This window comes from Nyctereutes procyonoides, unplaced genomic scaffold (genome assembly GCF_905146905.1).
Source record: "Nyctereutes procyonoides isolate TBG_1078 unplaced genomic scaffold, NYPRO_anot_genome, whole genome shotgun sequence".
In the NCBI taxonomy this organism is placed as follows: Eukaryota; Metazoa; Chordata; class Mammalia; order Carnivora; family Canidae; genus Nyctereutes; species Nyctereutes procyonoides.
In genome coordinates this window covers 36814754-36837644 of record NW_026575052.1, presented here as the reverse complement: position 1 = coordinate 36837644, position 22891 = coordinate 36814754, and the positions used below count along the sequence as shown (strand labels likewise).

The 22891-nt window shown below is 41.4% G+C and overlaps 1 protein-coding gene across 2 annotated transcripts in view; it reads left to right on the top strand.

Annotated features, from left to right (window-relative positions):
• The first annotated feature begins 404 nt into the window (after nt 1–404).
• IPO11 (importin 11) overlaps nt 405–22891 on the top strand; it is a 198179-nt gene continuing 175692 nt past the window's right edge. For both annotated transcript variants that reach the window (XM_055332731.1, XM_055332732.1), the window contains exon 1: nt 405–552. The gene's annotated coding sequence lies outside the window, so the exon portion shown is untranslated. The remainder of the gene's footprint in view (nt 553–22891) is intronic.

Sequence of the window (22891 nt, the reverse complement as noted above, 5' to 3'; positions counted from 1 at the left end):
ATCCATTTTCGCGAGAGGGTTGACCAATGGGAGAGCAAGATTATCCTCGCAACCCAGCAGAGACGGACCGGTAAAGCCGCCCGGGTTAGGACAGCTCTCCGGAGGCGGGGCGGGAGCATCGTTCCGACTCCAGGAATCGACCCGGGAGACCCGGCCGCCCTGGGCGTCGGGCGCCTCCGAGGCACCGTTCCCATGGTTACAGCCCCTGCGGCCTCCGTCCGCCCCGCTCGCTACTGCGCAGGCGCAGACCGCTGATTTCGCCCCCAGGCGCCTTCAGTTTCGAAGAGGAAGCCCCTCCTCTCATCGTGCCGTCGTCCTATCGCCGCCTCTCTCTGCCGGCTGCACGCCCGCCGCGGGGTCTGTGACGTCGTATTCGCGCGCCCGCGTCGTTTGGAGCCGCGACGCCGAACATGGCGCGTTCCTAGAAGCCGCTTTCGGCATCAGTAGGCGGCGGCGTGGAGATTGGAAGCGTGGGGCGCGGGACCGACCGATTTCACTTCGTGTTGGGGAGTGGGAGCGGGAGAGCCGGCCTGTTCCGGACCGAACCCAACGGTGAGAACCTGAGAGGCCCGGCGCGCGCGAGTGGAAGGGAGGTGTGGGGTGGGCAGCGGGAGGCCGGAGAGGCGAGGGGGGAACGTGGGGGCCCCCGGAGCCGAGCACCAGCAGTCAGGCGGCGGGGCGGCCTGCGTCACCCCGGGAGCCAGCGGGGCCGGGGCCGGCCGAGTCACCCGGCGGGGCGGCGTGGGCTGGGCCGAGGAGGAAAGGGGTGCAGGGAGACAGGCACTGGGGGCCAGGAGGAGAAGCCCTCGAGCGCCCATTGTGGCGGCGGCTGCGGGCCAGCCTGCTGCATTTGCCCTTGGGGGAGAGGTGGTGCCCGTTGTGCGGGAACGAGGTCAGTTTTGGTGTAAAACCAGCGTATGCTGTTCCCGCACACACTCCATTGGTGCTCTTAGCGGCCGTGGGAGAGTTCTCATCAAACCTCGGAGTCTTCCTCGCCTTCACCGAGCAGGTGAAGGGGGAGTCCCACGTTCTCCGAGGGGGGCCGCTTGCTGAGGTATGGCCGCCAGCGCTCGAGCCCGGCGACCTGTGCAGCTTCATGCTGGGGGAATTTGTGATTCAGCAAAACTATTTGGAGGCCCAGAGCGTTTGCCATTCTCTCTTATTCTTTTGTTGCACGGTGGGGAACGAGGAAAGTATTATTTGGGGAGGGACGTGACTAAATTAGGCAGAGATGGTGAATTGCCTGGTGGTGCCAGGATCGCAATTGGCATGACCTCCTCCTCCCCGCCCCGAAATAAGCGAGCTCGGTCGTCGTCCTGTGTAATGCCTTCGAGAATGGTTTATTCTAAAGAAGAGGGTAAGAAAGAGCAGTTCACAGCCATCATCCTTTTTTTTTTTTTTTTTCCTCCTTGGATAAGACGTTCACTCTGTTTTAACGTTATTTTAAATTTCTCTCTTCAGTATAGAGGCTTCAGGTTAAGGGCAGAGTGACCAGAAGGCTTCCATTGCATGACACCTTCTCTTACATCTTTACGTCGCTGAAGATCTCTTTGAAATTAGGATGAAAATCCCTGTTGATTGTGACAGGATCGTGGAATTTTTTTTTCCCCTCCCGTAACCTAGTATAGGAAAGAGCATAAACAGTTTAATTATAGCAATAGTTTGTGGCCGTCTATCATAGCCCTAGGTCAGCTGGGCCCTCTCTGTCCTAGTTACACTTATTAGAGCAGAAGAATATTCCCATCACAAGTGGATTCAGTCACGGTAATAGGATTGGAGGTTCTGAGCAAATAGGTGACGATTATGCGGTAGTCTAAAAAGTCTTTACATTTTGTGACATTGAGAAAGGGTCTGCATTTCAGGATCAAACCGAAATGCCAAAGAACCCTTGTAGGCATGCGGCAGTTAAAATGCACTGAAGCCTTTTCCAGAGCTAAATATGTTTTTTATAGATATGAAAATCTTTGTGTTTTGAGAAAGATAATATGATTAGATGGATTTTGACCCTTGTGGTGTATGGATGTGCATGTAGGTATGTGGTTGTATTTAGATTTCTTGTTCTTGTTGACGTATAGTTGATGTACAGTGTTGTGTTAGTTTCAGGTGTACAACACAGTGATTTGACAGTTCTGCACGTTACGCTGTGCTCACCATGATAAGTGTCCATGATAAGTGTCACTGCTGTCTGTTGCCTTACAGTGTCGTTACAGTATTTTTGGCCGTATTTCCTGTGTTGTACTTTTTAATCCCTGTGACTTATTTATTTTTATAACTGGAAGTTTGCACCGTTTAACCTGCTTCATCTATTTCTGTGCATTGGTATTTAATCTTGATTTTCCTAATACGGAGTTATTGATTCCAGTATTACTCATTTCTGTCTTTTCCTATCTGCACCAAATGAGGACTATCATCAAGTTAATTTGAGAGTGTTTCAGGCAATGCCAAGACGTACTTAGTGCAGGTGTAAGTCTGGAGCGTCTTTGTTTAGTTTTCTAAATATCCCCTTGATTACACATAAGCCCACAATTATAAGCTTTGTAGAGCTTGTGCTGGATCTGTGTTCTGCAGCCTTGCTACTCAAAATGTGGTATATGGCATCACCTCAGCATTTGTTCAGAATACACAAGCTCAGGCTTAACCCCAAACCCAATGAATCAGAAGCTGCATTTGAACGAGCTTTCCAGATGATATGAATTTATATTAAAGCTTGATACACGCCACTTTGGGTGGGAAAAGTTGGAAGACAGGTCATTCATAAACCATAAAAATTATAGCATTTATTTTGATCTGAGGCGGTCTTTTGCTGATTATTGAGTCTGATTCATCTGGTAGAAGAAACTGAGACCCAGGAATGGTAAGTGACTTACTTGTGTAAGGCCACCTAACTAGATTCACAACCCAGGTTCTGACCTAATCCAATGCTTTTCTTTTCTTTTCTTTTTTTTTTTTTAAGATTTTATTTATTAATGAGAGACAGAGAGAGAGAGGGAGAGGCAGTCACAGGCAGAGGGAGAAGCAGGCTCCATGCAAGGAGCCCGGGACTCCAGGATCACGCCCAAGGCTGAAGGCGGCGCTAAACTGCTGAGCCACCCAGGCTCCCTCAGTGCTTTTCTTTTGTTAGTTACTCTTGTATTAAAATGGGACTAAAGTATTGATGAATGCGAGCTAGGTATTCATGCCACAACAGACATCTATTGAGTAATGGACAAGCAGCCCAGTAATTCTGTGTTTTGCTCATAACTGCTATTTGCCATGGTGGCTACGGACCCACCACCTTACCTCTTTACTCTTTCCAGGTTGATGTCATTTCTTCTTCACAGAGGAAATGAAATACATTGGTGGGAACGTTGGTTTTTGTCCTCTTTCACCAGTAAACATGTTTACTTCTATCCATTCATCTCTCATTGCGCTCTGAGTTTTTTCTCCTCAGGGATATGGTTTCCTTGATGTACTAGTTTTCTAGGGTTGCTGTAGCAGAATACCACAGACTGGGTGGCTTGAGTGATGCAAAATTACTTTCTCCCAGTTCTGGAAGCTGGAAATCCAAGATCAGGGTTCCAACATGTATGATTTCCTCTGAGGCTTTTCTCTTTGACTTACAGATGACCGCCCCCTTTGTGCACTAGAATCTTTGGTGTCTCTTTTTCTTATTAGAACACCACTGGGGGATCCCTGCGTGGCTCAGCGGTTGAGTGCCTCCCTTTGGCCCAGGGCGTGATCGTGGAGTCCTGGGATCCAGTCCCACGTTGGGCTCCCTGCATGGGGCCTGCTTCTCCCTCTGCCTGTGTCTCTCTCATGAATAAATAAAATCTTTAAAAACAAAAACACCACTGGTATTGGATTAGGCCCCACTCTGATGACCTTATTTTGACTTAATCACTTCTTGAAAAATCTTATCTCCAGTACTGGGGGGCCGTTTAGGCTCCGATGTGTGAATTTTTGGGGAATACATTTCAGTCCATAACACTTGGTCATTCCTTTTTTACTCTCAACTGGCACTAACTTACTAGGATTTAAACACACTTACCTTAAATACACTCTGTTCACTCTAGATTGCTCTTCAGTTTCATCTGTAGTTAATTCCTTTGAGTGTCTGAAAGAGTTACCTGTATTCATTTTCTCAGCCACCTTATTACTCTTTTAAGCCTCCTAGTATATTGAAGTCTAGCAGTCCGCTACAGTCACTGAATTTGATGGGTGGTGGTCACCATTGATCTTTGTTGGGAAATCTAGTAGAATCTTTTTCATCAGTTGACAATTTGAGTAGTTGTTGTCTTTGAAATTCTCTTATGCTTCTGAGACTTTGTGGTTTCCTTATTTCCCTCATGGCCGATCGTGGCCAATCTTTCCTTGGTTTATTTTTCTCTCTTTGACCCCTTCAGATACTTCTTTCACACTGAGGCACTGTCCTCTGCTCTCTTCTGCCTCCGTCTGCTCTTGAATGGTCTTATCTCTGATGTCTGCAACTGCTGTCTTTATTTTGATCACTAGCAAATCTCTGTCTCTTTAGCACAGATTACTCTTCAACTCTGACAAATTGTGGTTGTCTTAAGATACCTTAAGTTCAGCTCAAAAATTACTTACTTAGCTCTTTCTGAAGTTGCTTCTCTTCCTCCTGTCATCCTTATCTGCCATTCAGTCGTAGATGCCCCAAATCTTTATTTTTTTATTTATTTATGATAGTCACAGAGAGAGAGAGAGAGAGAGAGAGAGAGAGAGAGAGAGAGAGAGAGAGAGAGAGGCAGCAGAGACACAGGCAGAGGGAGAAGCAGGCTCCATGCACTGGGAGCCCGACGTGGGATTCGATCCCAGGTCTCCAGGATCGCGCTCTGGGCCAAAGGCAGGCGCCAAACTGCTGCGCCACCCAGGGATCCCAGATGCCCCAAATCTTAATTTTCCCCTCTTATTTCCCCTTATGTGCTACTCCCCCCCTTTCTGCCCTGAAAAATTCTAATAATTTACAAAATCTTGTTCTACATCTTTCATCCATTTTTCCCTGCAACGACCACCTTGGTTCAGATTATCATTATCTGGACTTTGTATAAACATTCTAAATAATTTCCTTTCTCTTAAGAATGGGTATGAATCCCTCTCTACCCTTTCCTTTTTTGTAGGCAGATTGTATTGTTTTTCTGCAGTGTTTCTTTGCAGGCTTTCAGATTAAAATCCAAACTACCAAATTTAGTAAATACGGGCCTTCGTGATTTGGATCTTGCTTGCTTTTTGCTTTCTTTTTTTTATTTTTTAAAATATTTTATTTATTTATTAATGAGAGACACAGAGAGGGGCGCAGAGACACAGGCAGAGGGAGAAGCAGGCTCCATGCAGGGAGCCCGATGTGGGACTCGATCCTGGGTCTCCAGGATCATGCCCTGGGTTGAAGGCACCGCTAAACCGCTGAGCCACCTGGGCTGCCCAGCTTTTTGCTTTCTTCTGCTATTTCCTACTTCAAATTATTCTGTCATGTGAACTATTTGCAGTTCTTTAGAATTGTTAGAATGTTTTTTTAAAGTTGAGACATTAATATGTTGTGCATCTTCTGCCTAGAATGTACCCAACACCTGTTTGACATAACAGACTTATTTAGATAACTCCTACTCAGCATAAACACTATCTTGTCCACCTTTGCTGCCCCACCCACCCAGGCTTTCCCCAGCCTGCTTACACTGAGTTACGTCTTCTCCTTATGTTCTTCCAAAATAGCTTTGCTGTCTTTTTTCTTCTTTAGAGTTGAAAGCCAAGATTCTTTTATTTTCTTTGGTCTAATTTATGTATTAAGCTATCTCCTGCCATAACCAAAGGGATAGAATATCTGTATACTGGTCATCATTTGATAAGAGAAAGAAGGGTAAGCTTAAGGTTCTGTTTACTTTTTTGGTCCCTGTGCAGAGTCATGGTCCAGACCCTGCTGTGGCCCCCACGAGATAGTGATCTGGGTTCTCTTTTTTTCATCTTCATAGCCAGTTAGTCAAGCTGATTCACATTAGAGTTATGGGATAGAGTATGATTACCATCTCCCTAGAAAAAGGACTTGAACCTGATGCTGATTTGGAGGTAGACAACATCTACGATCTCTTGTGCTCTTGTGATGCAACTTCGGGAAGGTGCTTACTCTCACATTTGGGAGCACTACAAAGTACGTAAGGGCCTTCCACATGTGAGCAGAGCCCTCCTTGCCCTGGATGCCACTTGACAAGGACTGTCCCAGCTGGGTCCCAGGGGCCCTGGATCGACCTGGCAGTCCTGAAACCCAGGACTTAGCCAGCACCACCATTTTCAAACTGGACCTCAAAGACTCTTATTTATTTTTATCTCTTAGAGTAGTGGCTGGCCAGTAGAAGCTGCTTCCTTGTTTAGTACTGTGAATGCAAATTGAATTACCAGAGAGTTGAAAATTGGTGGATTGTTATGTACTCTGGAGCTTAGGTTGAGTGGGCTTGAAAAGTCAGAGATGGGTTCATTTTTGTGACTTTACACAACTATAAGCAGAGATTGGGATTTAGTGATAGAATTCATTTATTTAACAACTATTTCAGTCATCACTTTCCTGTGTGCCAGGCACAATTTTAGAATCTGGTAATATGCCTTTGAACAAATTGAAGTTCCTGGTCTCTGGACCTTAAGTTCTAGTTGGGGGTGTCAGGACAATAAACATAGAGGTTAAGATGTCAAATACTTAAAAATGTTATGCAGAAAAATTAAGAAAGGGATCCCTGGGTGGCGCAGCGGTTTAGCGCCTGCCTTTGGCCTAGGGCTCGATCCTGGAGACCTGGGATCGAATCCCACCTCGGGCTCCCGGTGCATGGAGCCTGCTTCTCCCTCTGCCTGTGTCTCTGCCTCTCTCTCTCTCTGTGACTATCATAAATAAATAAAAATTAAAAAAATTAAAAAAAAGAAAAATTAAGAAAGATAACCAGACCAGATACATTCTAGGTTGAAGGGTTAGGTACTGTAGTTTGGATGATGTAAGGATCTAGGGACCACCTACTTATGAATTGACAATTCAAGCAAAGACTGAATTGAAGTTGAAGAGCAAGACATTCAGATACTTAGAAGCAAGAGTTTTTTCAGTTTGAGGAAACCAATTCTACAAGATAGGGTTGATGTATCTAGTCCCCTAAAGATGAGCATCTGTTGTCTCTTACTGTCTTATTATGAACAACTCCCAAACTGAATGCTCTTACTCTGGTCTCCTTCCTATAAACCCACGTAGGAGTTTCTTTGGTTATAGCACCTAGGGTGGACTGCTGGGTCATGGTATACACCATGTTTGGTGGTAGGATACACACAAACACATGTGCATATATCTACCCACACACACAGAAATTAATTAGAGATGACAGGATTGCTTTCTAAAGTGATCATACCACTATATACTTTTAGCAGCAATGCTTAAGGGTCTTCCATATGTTCTTGCTAGCACTGAATATTTTTGGACTTTTTAATTTTTGCTATCTAATGATTGTAAAGTTAATAGCTTTTTTTTTTTTAAAGATTTTATTTATTTATTAGAGACACAGAGAGAGAGATTGAGAAAGGCAGAAACACAGGCAGAGGGAGAAGCAGGCTCCAAGCAGGGAGCCCAATGTGGGACTCGATCCCGGGTCCCCAGGATCACACCCTGGGCTGAAGGCAGGTGCTAAATCGCTAGGCCACCGGGGCTGCCCAATAGCTCTGTTTCTTATTTTTTATTTTTTTTAAAGATGTATGTATGTATGTATTCATTCATTCATGAGAGACACAGAGAGAGAGGCAGAGACTCAGACAGAGGGAGGAGCAGGCTCCATGCAGGGAGCCGGACATGGGACTCGATCCCAGGTCTCCAGGATCGTGCCCCGGACTGAAGGCGGCGCCAAACTGCTGAGCCACCGGGACTGCCCAATAGCTCTGTTTCTTAAAGATTCTCGTGAATCTTTTTTTTTTTTTTTTTTTTTTGATTCTCGTGAATCTTTAAAAAAGATTTCCGTGAGGTAGCATGTCTTCTGGTATTTATTACCCATTGAGCTTTTTTGTTCATGAGTTGTCTATTTATACCCTTTGTCCAGTTTTCTTTTTTATTTCAGGTTTGTTGATTCATAAGGGATTATTGTACATTCTGTATAATAATTCTTTGTTTAGTTGTTTAAAACGTCTTCTAGGGGATCCCTGGGTGGCTCAGTGGTTTAGCGCCTGCCTTCAGCCCAGGGCGCGATCCTGGAGTCCCGAGATAAGTCCCGCATCGGGCTCCCTGTATGGACCCCGCTTCCCCCTCTGCCTGTGTCTCTGCCTCTCTCTCTCTGTGTCTCACTCATGAATAAATAAATAAAATCTTAAAAAAAAAAAGTCTTCTAATTTTTACCTTGTTGATGTTGTCTGTGGTATTTTCATTGACTCCATTAATTTTGTTTTTCAGTTTTGATGTAATATAATTTAGCAGGAAATCAAGCTGCAGTCTCAATGTTGTATTCTGCTTCTCAAGTCTAACACTAAAAAAAAAATCAGTTCATTTCACTTGAGGTATTAGTGGACAGCAGTGATCAAAATGAAAAATGTGGTAGTAGAGTACTGGATTGGGATAGAAGACTTACAATCTATAGAAATGTTGCTAATGAGGCTGGGACTTTAGAGAAGTCAATTTATCTCCTTAATCTCTTTGGGACACAGTTTCTTGGTCAGTAAAACAAAATGCTTAAATCAGATATGCAGCTGACCCCTCACCGTTATGAGTTTGAAGTCTGTGGGTCCATTTGTAGGTGTATTTTTTTTTTTTTTTGATATGGTATAGTAGTGTAAATGGATTTTCTCATCATTATGATTTTCTTAATATTTTCTTTTCTCTAGCTTACTTCATTGTAAGAATACAGTATGTAATACTTTGATGAACAAAATATTTGTTATTCAACAGTTGATATTATTGTTAAGGCTTCTCATCAGTAGGCCATTAGTTACATTTTTGGGGAGTCAAGTTACAGACATTGTTTGAGGGCCAACTGTATTTACTGTTTAGAGAACTGATATTGATGGCTTCAAAATTTTCTTAATGATTGATAACGTTTTTTTAATGATAAAGTGTATTATAGTTGCTCGTTATGGGAACATTACTGGCATGTAGCCCATACATGTTTTAATTAATGAATTTTTATAAATGCAGGGATTCCTTAGGCTAGACTCTTAGAAGAATGAGATCCTTTTAAGACAGCATTATGGACAATGATGTCCTGGATAGTAGTTGGAAGCTGTCAATCAAAGATTTATATATTTGGAGAGGACTGATGATTCCTTAGCATTTAGTGAAAGGTTCCGACTAAACTTAAATCCCTTCAGATACAGTCGTTTAAATTTAGGCTGTGTTATTACTCCAGTTCAAAGGACCGTATCTTGCTCAAAATCTAGCCTACTACTTTTCCTTCCCTTTTCTTTGTTTTACATAAAAGATGCAACTTTAAAGCCAATAACTGTAATTGCTGGTCTTTAGTAGTTTTTATACAGATGTGTTTTTTGTTTCAAATAAAGAGATGTCAAAGAGGGTGATGGTGACAGTAGTTGAGGCCTCAGGACTGGCAGTACCTTGCTGAGCGTCACTGTTGTTTAGGATAAGCCTTTTTTTTTTAAATATTTATTTATTCATGAGAGACAGGGAGAGAGGCAGACTCAGGCAGAGGAAGAAGCAGGCTCCACGCAGGGAGCCTGATGTGGACTCGATTGCGGGACTCCAGGATCACGCCCTGGGCCGAAGGCAGAGGCTGAGCCATCCAGGTGTCCCATAGGATAAACTTTTTAAGCTCTGATTCTTGTGTATACTGAACAGGCAAGAGATTTATTGTACTTTATCAATGCCGTTTTATTAAAAACTCCCAGTGAGACATGCACATTGGTGCTTATTGGACTAGACTTCTCTTAACAACTGTCTTCTGGTCTTGTTTACTGCCTTCTTAAATACTGTACAATTTACCCATTTATTTCCCTGTCTCCACCACTAGATTATACTTTCTATAAGAGCAGGGAGTTTTTCTTTCTGGCCTTTTTTTTTTTTTAAAGATTACATTTATTATTTATTTATGAGAGAGAGAGAGAGGCAGAGACACAGGCAGAGGGAGAAGCAGGCCCCATGCAGGGAGCCTGATGCAGGACTCGATCCCGGGACTCCAGGATCACGCCTTGGGCCGAAGGCAGGCACTTGAGCCACCCAGGGACCCCTCTTTCTGGCTTTTTAGTTCATCGATAACATTTCAAGTGCCAGAATAATACTTGGCATTTGTAGGTGTCCATTAAATACTTGAATGAAAAAAAAATCTTGAATGAATGAATAAATGTAAAACAGTCTAATGATAAGCCAAGTAAATATTAGGAAGTTGATTAGAGAGTGCAGGACTAGAACAAAGGGTGTTAGATATTCACAATAAAAGGTATTGCTAAATTTTGCTGCCTTGATGTGCCCCATTTTTTTCTTTCCTTTTTTTGTTTTTTGAGAGAGAGGAAGAGTCGGGGGAGGGGCAGAGGGAGAGGAGAGAATCTTAAGCAGGCTCCTTAACCAGCACAGAGACTGGCATGTGGCTCAATCTCATGATCCTGATATCATGACCTGAGTCGAGATCAAGGGTCAGATGCTCAACTGACTGAGCCACCCAGGTGCTCCAGTGTGCCCCAGTTTTAGTAGCTGAGTATATTGAATGGATGGCGTTGGAGAAGGAGTACTTTACTATCTAGTGCAGTTGTACTTTTCCAGAGGAGGTGATGTTAGCTGTGAACAACAGCCTTAGTGATGATCTGTGTCATAGTCTGTTAGCTCCCATTTGAAAAACAACATACCTGGGCAGCCCAGGTGGCTCAGCGGTTTAGCGCCACCGTCAGCCCAGGGCCCTATCCTGGAGATCCGGGATCGAGTTCCACGTCAGGCTTCTTGCATGGAGCCTGCTTCTCCCTCTCCCTCTGCCTCTGCCTCTGCCTTTCTCTCTCTCTCTCCCTCCCTGTCTCTCTCATGAATACATAAATAAAATCTTTAAAAAAATAAAAAATAAATACAACCAACATACCCAAGAGTAGAATCTTAAAATGAATCTCTGTCTACCTATCACCCAGCTTTAACAATGATCAGCTCTTAGAGTCAATCTTTTCATGTTACCTCCACCTAACTTCCCTTCTAAGTACTATGTTAGCAAGATATAGGGGCTTGGTTAGATTTAGATTTAACTAGTTATTTTGGCAAGCTGCTTTCTTGTAATTTCAGACTTTGTTTTCTTGAAATGTCAGGATAGCTGGCTGGCACAGTTGGTAGAGCATGTGACTCTTGGTCTTGGGATCTTGAGTTTGAGCCCATAGACAGCGCTTAAAAAAATAAATATTTTAGAAAAGTAATAAAATAGCTCTTAAGTTTCCTAGTATAACTTTTCTCTTTTGATTATCTTTGAATTTTTCCCTGGTCTTCACAGAAATTGATTTATCTTTTCCTACTTTGCTTTTGACTCCAGTAGTTTGGCAGTTTTGTAGTATTTCCTATTATTCTCCAAGAATAAATCTCTTATAGCTTTGTAGACTTGAGCAGTACATCAGGACTCGACTTGCAGGAATTAATCTTTTAAAAAAAAATTACGTCTTCCCTTCATCCCTCTTTAGGAAAATGCTCTAGTAATACGTGGTCAGTTCTATGTTGCTTATACTTTTCATCTGCTTCTTCCAGAAGGAAAATTAGGAGCTTTCAAGCTATTAATACCATTTTCTCATTGGCTGTTCTTTTTTTCTGAAATTTTATGTTTCTCTTTACTGTGGATTCTGCAGTGCTTTTCTTACTAGCTGATTTCATCCCTTATATCACTCTGTTCTTGTTCCAGTTTCTCAGTTACGATTTGTTAAAACGCCGCTTATATGCTATTACATTTTCTTAAATTCCATCGTATTTTCTTTGTGTAAAGCTCAGGATACATTCATGTCTTCATCTCATGTTATCTTTTGGTAGGGAGTATTTAATGATTCAGTACTTAACTTAAAAAAGTGGAGACAGTGGTGTAAGGAAGTTCTGTGGTTGTTGTGTTTTGTTTGCTTTAAGGTGAAGTTTTCATTTTCATGTTTTAAATCCGTCCTTGCATTACGTTATTTTTTATGTTCTCATTCAGTTCTTTCCCTCAGAGCCTCTCCTTTTAGTGTTCTTTGCCCTAGCTTTTTGAACCCAGAAAACCCTTGCTCTATTTCCAGATGATTGTGTTGGCCAAGTGGTCACTGAAAATGCCAGTGTTCTCTTCTTCCCTGGCCCTCCTTGAGGGGAAAATGGTTAGGAAGCTTGGAGCATACTGTTAGGGGTGTGGTCTGGACTACTGCCATCAGGTGGCTCTGCAGGTTACTCGATTTCTTTTTTATACCTGAGGATTAGTGATCTAGCAGTGTATTACTTGGTAAAAAAGTTGATGTGGACACTGGGATGGAGAATACTTAGAAATGAAGTTAAAGACACTTTTGCTTACAAATAGAAATTCGTTTTCCTTTTATGTGATGGGTATGTATTGTATACAATATATGAAGCTTAAGGGAAAGGACATAATAAATATGAATTTTCAGGTTAGTTTCATTTTTCTCAAACTGTTAGAGATTTTAAAATAATGTCTCTATAAACACCAAATAGTAAGAATATTAAATGTCTTGTAGAGGTGACACTAGTTAAAGCTGCAGTTGGACTGCAACACTCAGAGTCCCCTGAATCAGAAAGATTGTCTTTTGGTAAACATTGCCATCACAAATTCTGCTAATGTGGTAAACTGTTGCTTATCTACTCTTGCTACTGAAAGATGAAATTTTTTTTTAAATTTTTTATTTATTTATGATAGTCACAGAGAGAGAGAGAGAGAGAGAGAGAGAGAGAGAGAGAGAGAACGGCGGAGACACAGGCAGAGGGAGAAGCAGGCTCCATGCACCGGGAGCCCGATGTGGGATTTGATCCCGGGTCTCCAGGATCGCGCCCTGGGCCAAAGGCAGGCGCCAAACCGCTGCGCCACCCAGGGATCCCGAAAGATGAAATTTTAAAGTTTTCTCTTGTGAACTGTTATGACAGTGTGATAGTTAGCCACATTACCTACTTAACTATTGTATCTTTAATATGTTGCCATGATTTTTTGGTATGTACCTGATAAGAAATAAATGAGGATTTGCCCCTCTTGAGAAATTGTGATGTTTTAGGATAAGGAAGAGAAATCAAGCAAATACTTCCATGGAAATTTAGAGCAGCTATAAAGGGAAAAATCTTGACCTTTTAAAAAAGTGTTTTTTTTTCCATCACTAAGGTTAATAAATCTTTAGAATATAAGAATTCTTGTAATTCCTGGGACTATCTTAGCACAATGATTGTTTACAATATGATGTGTTTCCTGTTTGTCTTTTATTCCTTTTTTTTTTTTTAGATTTTATTTATTTATTTATGAGAGACACAGAGAGAGTCAGAGACACAGGCAGAGGGAGAAGCAGGCCACCTGCAGGGATCCCGATGTGGGACTCCATCCCAGACCCCTGGGATCACACCGTGAGCCAAAGGCAGATGTTCAACCACTGAGCCACCCAGGTGTCCCAATTCCTGTTGGTTTTTATATAGTCTTATGTATGTATTTATTTGACATCATAGATATTTCTCTAATTACAAAACAGACTAAAGAGAGTAGTTTTAAGTCCTGATTGGTTTAGGAGGATTTAAGCTTAATTGTAGGTTCTGTCACCAAGCAGGAATTTGTAGGTCCTTTGGAACTCTTGATCAGATGGAGTATTTTAATAGTAGAGAAGGGAAGGCAAGGAAGGATGTTTTCTCCTCCTTGTTACGTATGTATTGTTGCATATCTTTTATTCTAAGGTAGTCAGTCTTTGACAATCTGCATGAAGACTCATGGGGATGCTTCAGTATAGTGTAGTATGGATTTGAACGGGGCTAGTATCTTTGGAATATCCTTGGTTTGAGTCAAAAATCTTTTTTTTTTTTTTTTTTTTAAGATTTTACTTATTTGTTCGTGAGAGACAAAGAGAAAGAGGCAGAGACATAGGGAGAGGGAGAAGCAGGATCCTTGCAGGGAGCCTAATGCATGGTTTGATCCCGGGACCCTGGGATCACAACCTGAGCTGAAGGCAGATGCTCAACCACTGAGTCACCTAGGTGTTCCTGTGTCAGAAATCTTACATGCTCTCATCTTGCTTTAGTTTCTTGAACCAATGGTCTTCCTTGTTCTGAATTAACATCAGTTATGGTTGTTGATAAATCCAGCCACATGTTTTTCATTTCTGTAGTCACTTCTTTGTTTCTTGCTGACTTCATCATTTACATAGTAAAGGGACCTAAAAAAACAGAACACCTTTATTAGGTATAATGCACAGACCATACAGTTCACCCACTAGAAGTGTACAGTTCACTTGTTTTTAGTGTATTTGCAGAGTTGTGTGGCTGTCACTATAGCCAATTTTAGAACATTTTCATCAGTCCTGATAGAAACCACATCCCCATCAGCAACCACGCCACATTTTTCCCCAATCCTTCAGCCCTAGACAATCACCTATATACTTTTTATTTTTATAAATTTGCCTGTTCTAGACATTTAATTAAAAGAGTCACTGTGTGGTCCTTGTGACTGGCTTCTTTGACTTAGCATGATGTTTTCAGGTTTCATTCGTGTTGTGGCATGTTGCAGAATTCCATTCCTTTTTATTGCCAAATACTATTCCTTTGTTTGGAATTCCCATTTTTGCGTTGTTTTTACTTATTGCTCTTATAATATTGCTGTTGACATTTTTGTATAGATGGATAACAAATGTAGACATAAATTTTCATTTCTCTTGGGTATATACCAAGAGGTAGAATTTTTCAGTCTTATATTCTCTTTGATTAACATTTTGAGACACTGACAGACTTTTCCAAAGTGGCTGCACCGCTTTACATTCCCATCAGGAATGCATGAGGGTTCTAGTTTTTCCACAACTTCACCAATATCTTTTATTATATATCTTTCTGATTATAGCCATTCTAGTTTTTTTTTTTTTAAGATTGTATTTATTTATTCATAAGAGACACACAGAGAGAGAGGCAGAGACACAGGCAGAGGGAGAAGCAGGCTCCACGCTGATACGGAACTCCATCCCAGGATTCCAGGATCATGCCCTGGGCAGAATTCAGCGCTAAACCGTTGAGCCACTTGGGCTGCCCAAGTTTTTAATTTTAACGAAGTCCAGTTTACCAGTTATTTCTTTCATGGATTATGTCTTCAGGGTTGAATCTAAAAAGGCATCACTGTACCCTGAAAAACCCATCCATGGTTTCTCCTATGTTCTGGGCATTTTATAGTTTTGTGTTTTACAGTTAAGTCTGTGATCTGCTTTGAGTTAATTTTTGTGAAGGGTGTAAGGTCTGTCTGGATTAATTTATTGGAATGTGAATGTTCATTTGTTCCAGCACCATTTGTTGAAGAGACTGTCTTTGCTCATTTTGTATTGCCTTTGCTGCTGCTGCTGCTTCTTGTTCTTCTTCTTGTTCTTCTTCTTTTTTTAAGATTATTTATTTGTGAGTGACAGAGAGAGAGAGGCAGAGACATAAGCAGAGGAGAAACAGGCTTCATGCAGGGAAGCGGGATGTGGGACTTGATCCCGGAACTGAAGGCAAATGTTCAAGGGCTGAGCCACTCAGGCATCCCAACTTTTGCTTGTTACATGTCAGCTGGATGGGCCTATTTCTGGGCTGTCTAATCTGTTGCATTGATCTATTTGTCTGTTTTTGCCAGTACCACTCAGCCTTGATTACTGTAGCTTTATTGTAAGCCTTGAAATTGGCTAGTGTCACCATTTCACTATTTCTCTCTCTTCTGGTTCTCTTAAACTGCAAGTAGAGTCTAGAGTCTTGGTTAGTATAAGGCAGATGATATTTGGTATTTTAGAGGTGAGGTTGCATACTTATTGCATTACATCAGGAGGCGCTTAAGGTCAGGTTGTGCAGCTGTTGATGCTAAGTTTGTTCAGTTGATTGATCTGATGACTGACAGATGTCTGCATTTAAAGGTCTGTTTCTTCACTGCATATAGCAAGTAATCTAATTTGATTGCACTGGGACTATTCTGTTTCTAAAAGTTGTTCTTTCACTTAATGGTTTTTGCATCCTTTATTGATCCATGCCTGAATAAGTTATTTTATTGGGGGAGCCTTTTTTGATTTTGAAACTTTTTTTGTTCCATTTGTATTGTACACCTTTTTTTTTCTGTCATTTCACTCACCACTTTATTTATTTATTTTTTAATAGATTTTATTTATTTATTCATGAGAGACACAGGAAGAGAGAGAGGCAGAGACACAGGCAGAGGGAGAAGCAAGCTCCATGCAGGGAGCCCGACGTGGGACTCGATTCCGGGTATCCAGGATCACGCCCTGGGCTGAAGGTGGCGCTAAACCACTGAGCCCCACAGGCTCCCCTCGCTCACCACTTTAATATTTGATAGTGGTGTGGAGTTATTGTTTGTGTGGCATGTTTTAAAACTAAAGACAAATACAGAAAATGTAGTCTGAAGAAAATCATCGTGGCTGAAATTAAAGGCATTTCAGGCCTTTAATGCCTGTCATCTGTCTGTGGGTGGCAGATAGGGTGCTTGCTGACTTTTCCCTTATCTACTTGTTTGTTTTAATGAAAATTAGTAAGTTTCCAACTACAGGCATATCTGTATATCTTTGGACTTCAGATTTTTCCAGAATTTGGAAAGGAACTTCCAGAAATGAGCCTAGAAAGTCCAGTTATGGACTGGACTTTTTAGGCTCTTGGTCCCTTATTTCTGAGTTGCTTAGACCTTAATAATATCAAAGACTACAAGAACTCCAGTAATAAATTCAACTTGCCGAGTTGTAAAATAGTGCGAAGAGTGAAATGCTTGTCTTTTTAATTTGCACCTTCTCCTTTCCTATTGTTTTTAGAGAATGATTATTTTTAGGCTCTTGGTCCCTTATTTCTGAGTTGCTTAGACCTTAATAATATCAAAGACTACAAGAACTCCAGTAATAAATTCAACTTGCCGAGTTGTAAAATAGTGCGAAGAGTGAAATGCTTGTCTTTTTAATTTGCACCTTCTCCTTTCCTATTGTTTTTAGAGAAAAAAGAATATACATTGAGATTTTGACTAGTTCTCCTTTATAGTTCAGAGCTGATAAAATACAACCACTTTCACCTCTGGTTCTCTAAATTTGAAATTATGGATATTAATGAAAATCAGAAATCTCTTGTGTACATTAAGTAGGAAGCGTGAGCATTCATTTTTTTCATACAGACGTCTCACTACGCATAGATGTCTGTACAGCAGAGACACTACCTGTGTGTGCTTCCACTGTGAGAGGCTTGCCTCCCTGGCCTCAGGCTTATCTGGTGATGGTCTCCATGAAGATCCTTTTAAGTTCTTTGAAAAATACCATTAGCTTCTCCCATGAGTTAACTGTCCCTGTCTGTCTCTCCCTTACCTTCCACCTGCCTTCCTCCCTCCCCTTCTTCTTCACCTCTTCTCTTTCTCTATTAACTCTCAGCTCTTTGGTTTTTTGGGGGACAAGCTACTGTGTTTGCTTCATTGCTAAGTGGAAATAACATTAGCAACCCTATTAAATTTCTGCATGCTAGTTCCAAAAAGGGTATTGAAAGTTTGCTGGGTATACTGTCCTCTAACCTGACCACCAATAGTCAGTAGTCCTGTATCATTTTTTCCAAGTGAAGTTTATTTCCACACTGTTACATTAAAATGGCTCAATGCATTTCTTCCCATTCTTCATCATGTTCTTTATCATCGTTGCTGTCCTTTCATGAGAATTCTACAAATGAGTACTGTATGAATATTTACTACTGAGAAAACATTCTCTTTTTAGATTATAATGGATTCAGGAATCGTTTTGACAGTTTCTCCAGGAACCTATTATGTGAGAACATGGCGTATTTGTAGGTGCTGGGGAGTCGGGGTGGTGTGGTAAGGTCATTTTCTGTTCTGTTGGGAAGAGCTTGTGTGTCTCAGAGAGATTTGGTTATCAGGCCTCACTCTGCCATGTACTAGCTTGCTACCTGACCCTGGACAACTCTGTTAATAGTTGTATAAGTGTTTCATTTTATACAACAGTGATATTATTCCACATGCCATATTTGCTTTTATAGCCTTGTTATGGCACCTTTAAAGAATTTAATAGGCTCTAGCTATGTGGTATTTTAAGTAATCTATTATAGGTCTGTCATTATTGAATCATTATTTTTGATGATGCATTTAATCTGCAGTTTAGGAACTGATTGCCCTTTAAAGCTTCCTTTATAAGCTAATTAGCACTTAGTAATCTTTCCAGTAGAAGATCTGAATGGTGATTTCTTTCTCAGACCTAAAAGTCTTTACCCATTAGATTAAACACTCGTAATACTGTTTCTGTGGAGGAAATACACTCTGGATTCCAACTGGTATACTAGAACCTTATTTTTTACAGTTTGTTTTAGTGATTACAATAGTTCTCTGTTGCCCCATCTCATTATCTCCCAGAATTGGGGTAAAGAAAGGGACCCTTTCTGATTATCACCTGACAATGATCATAGTACTTGGCACAACCAATTTTGGTTCTCCAGAAATACATGAACTGAGATCTTCATCCCAGACTAGATGGGCTTCTTGGGAACCAGGTTCAAAAGTGGGGGCAGAGGGACAGGGTATTATATGCTTCTGTGGAGGACCTGGATGATGCAAGGTATTGGAGGGAAATAGGGATGGAAACTCTAGCAAATTCCATTGGAACAGATGAATGGTGAGTGTAAAGTGAAGCATGAAGGATACCTGTATATAGACCTTCACTTGCTGTAAAAGTCCAGACAAGTATGCAGTGTGAAGACGTGTGTATATGTGAGTGGTCTGCACAGTTTTACTGTAGGTAAAAATTGTTTTGGAGGTTAACAGTAATCAGTGATTTTATTTTTGAAGTAGTATCTCCCAAAATGTTAAAACTAGTAGATGAAAGAACAACTGTTAGGGAAAAGCATATTCCCATTGTGTCCAACTCACCCACAGATAATTTCCTAAATGTGGTGAAGAAACAAACAGACCTTTAAAATGAAGAGAACTGTCAGTCACCAGCTCAGTTACGGACATGGCCATTTTTCTTTTTACTTGAAGAGTAGGGTTGGGTAGGGATGAATTCTGATAGAACCTTTTGTCTCTTATATTTATATTCATATATTCACATATTTTTCCAGTGGCTTTTTTTGTACATGTATAAAAGTCTAGACCCTTTTTTCTCCTACAGGGTCATACATGATCTGTTCCTGCCTACTTTTTCAACCTTATCTGGTTTCATTTTCCCTTTTTCTCATTAAGTGTTAATCATACTGGCCTTCTTGTTTCTAATCGTAAGGCCTTGTTTTCCATTGTTTTTCCCATTTGTCTGAAGTTCTGCTTTCAGATCTTTGCATGCCTGGGTCTCTTTCTTTTCTTTTTAAAATTTTCTTTACCTATTTATTCATGAAGGTCTCTTGTTTTTCATGTCTCTTATAAATGCCACTTAAGAGAAACCTTCCATGAACGCCCACTGGAAACTTGCAGTTGAACTTTAACATTATTGTATTTTTTTTTATATTACTACCATTGTTGCTTTTTCTTTTTTCTTACCTTTTTTATTTAAAAAAATTTTTTTTAAAGATTTTATTTATTTATTCATGAGAGACAGAGAGAGAGAGGCAGAGACGCAGGCAGAGGGAGAAGCAGGCTCTATGCAGGGAGCCTGACATGGGACCGATTCAGGAATCGTTTTGACAGTTTCTCCAGGAACCTATTATGTGAGAACACGGCGTATTTGTAGGTGCTGGGGAGTCGGGGTGGTGTGGTGAGGCCATTTTCTGTTCTGTTGGGAAGAACTTGTGTGTCTCCGAGAGATTTGGTTATCAGGCCTCACTCTGCCATGTACTAGCTTGCTACCTACCTGGCTCTCTCTCTCTCTCTCTCTCTCTCTCATGCCCTGGGCTGCAGGTGGCGCTAAACCGCTGCGCCATGGGGGCTGCCCTCTTGCTTTTTTTTTTTTTAAAAACAAAACAAAACAAAATAAAAATGACTTCTTTCCCTAGAATGTAAGCAGCATGAAGCCAAGGAAACTGCTTTGTTCACTACTTTAGTCTCAGCACCTAGAACATTGCCTGGTACACATCAGGCTTTCAGTAGCTTTATTGAATAAATCTGTTAATTAGCTGCCATGTGGTTCAGTCTAAAGTACTCTTTGGTTCAAAATTGATCACTTTTCTTTATTCACCAAATACCTATTAAGCACAGATCATGTATCTTGTTGAGCACCTGGGACTGCAGAGTTGTGTAGATATCATTTCTGTCCCTGAAAGGAGACAGTATTAGATACTGATTAAGAACAGTGACTTTGGTGTTCCAGTCTAAGCCCTGCTGTTTAGTAGATCATGGCCTTGGTGAGGTAATAAGGTCTCTGATCCTTTAGTTTTCTACTTAAAAGATGGTGGATGATAATAGTATCTACTACATAGAATTATTACTAGGAATAAATAAATGAATAAAGAAAGCATTTAGTATAGTTCTTTCCATATAATATGCTCGGATATTGATGTTTTTTAAATTTTTTTTTTTTTTTTTTTAGATTTTTATTTATTCATTCACTAGGGACACACGCACACACACAGAGGCAGAGACATATGTGGCAGAGGGAGAAGCAGGCTCCTCACAAGGAGCCCAATGCGGGACTCAATCCCAGGACCCTGAGCTGAAGGGAGACACCCAACCACTGAACCACCCAGGTGTCCCTAAAAATTTTTTTTTAATTTTAGCTGGCTGCTCTGCCATTAATTGGTAAAGAATTACCAAATTAGTGTTCTTCATACCATAGATGTTTCCCTGTGAGAACTTCAGATTGGTGCTGGTCTACTTTTATAGGAATGTATAATCAAAACTACTTGTATTTGTCATCCATTAGCAGCAGAGCTGGACTTTCAGATATATGTCAGTTTTAGATGTTCAGAAGTTGTGCTTCTCTGGGTGCCTGGGTTGCTCAGTCGGTTAGGTGTCTGCCTTTGACTATGGTCATGGTCTCAGGGTCCTGGAATTGAGCCCCGTGTTGGGCTTCCCACTCAGTGGGAAGTCGTCTTCTCTCAACCTCTGTTCTGAGCTCATGGTCTTTCTTTTCTTTCTTTCTTTTTTAAGATTTTATTTATTCATGAGAGACACAGAGAGAGAGAGAGAGGCAGAGACACAAGCAGGCTCCATGCGGGGAGCCCGACGTGGGACTCCATCCAGAGTCTCCAGGATCAGGCCCAGGGCTGAAGGGGGCGCTAAACCGCTGAGCCACCTGGGCTGCTCGCTTGCTTCCTTGCCTTCTTTCCTTCTTCCCTCTCTTCCTCCCTCCCTCCCCCCCCTTCCTTCCTTCTAAAAATTTTAAAAAATTGTGCTCCTTCAACTTTGGCAGTTAGAAGATTTACCTAGAGAACTTAACTAAGGCACAAATTTTTGACCTCTGTCGCCTGTTTTCACAATGTAGGTTTCGAGAGAGAATTGAGAATTTTTTTCTGTGATGGGTTGCTGGTGTTGCCAGTCCTCGGACCACACTTTGAGTAGAGCTTTTCCAGAATTATGCTACCTCAGTAGCATAATTCCACCAGCCACTTGGCTATTGAGTACTTGAAATGTGATTAGTTCAAGATAAGATGTGCTTTAAGTATTAAATACACAGGATTTTGAAGACAGTATAAAAAAGCATAAGATATATAAATTAGTTTTTTCTTTTTTTTTTAAATTTTTATTTATTTATGATAGTGAGAGAGAGAGAGAGAGAGAGGCAGAGACACAGGCAGAGGGAGAAGCAGGCTCCATGCCAGGAGCCTGATGTGGGATTCGATCCTGGGTCTCCAGGATCGGGCCCTGGGCCAAAGGCAGGCACCAAACCGCTGCGCCACCCAGGGATCCCTAAATTAGTTTTTTCAAAGTTATGTTGAAATGATAATATTTTGGATATATTGAGTTAATTATGATATTTTAAAAATAATTCCATGTTTTTCTTTCCACTTAATGTTTCTTAATGTTGTTACTAGAAAGTGTAAAATTGCATACTTGGTTTGCTTTTGTTGCCTGCATTATATTTCTCCTGGACAGAAAAAACATACTACCTATTTCTTTAAAATACCTTCTAGGGGCTCCATAAAGTAAATTTCTCTTAGGTAGCCTGTTTTTGAAATCATACAATACCAACAAGCCCTCTTAATTGAGTGAAAATTCATTCACTTGTTTTCCAGTGATAATGAGCACAGGCATTGTTCAGGGAACTCCTAGTTAGTGAAGGAAGCAATTTACAAGGTATCTTTGTCAGTTCTAAAATACTGTCAAGGGATCCCTGGGTGGCGCAGCGGTTTGGCACCTGCCTTTGGCCCAGGGCGCGATCCTGGAGACCCGGGATCGAATCCCACGTCAGGCTCCCGGTGCATGGAGCCTGCTTCTCCCTCTGCCTGTGTCTCTGCCTCTCTCTCTCTGTGTGTGACTATCATAAATAAATAAAAAAAAATTAAAAAAAATTAAAATACTGTCAAGGAGGGGCATCTGGTGACTCAGTGGTTGAGAGTCTACACCTTTGGCTTAGGTCATGATCTCAGGTTCCTGGGATCAAGTTCCACATCAGGCTCCTTGCAGGGAGCCTGCTTCGCCCTTTTACCTATGTTGGCCTCTCTCTCTGTGTCCCTCATGAATAAATAAATAAAATCTTTTTTTATTTTTATTTTTTTTAAGATTTTATTTATTTATTCATGAGAGACCTAGAAAGAGAGAGAGAGGCAGAGACACAGGCAGAGGGAGAAGCAGGGGAGCCCTATGTAGGACTCCATCCCAGGTCTCCAGGATCACACACACCCTGAGCTGAAGGTGGCACTAAACCACTGAGCCCCCTGGGCTGCCCCTAAATAAATAAAATCTTAAAA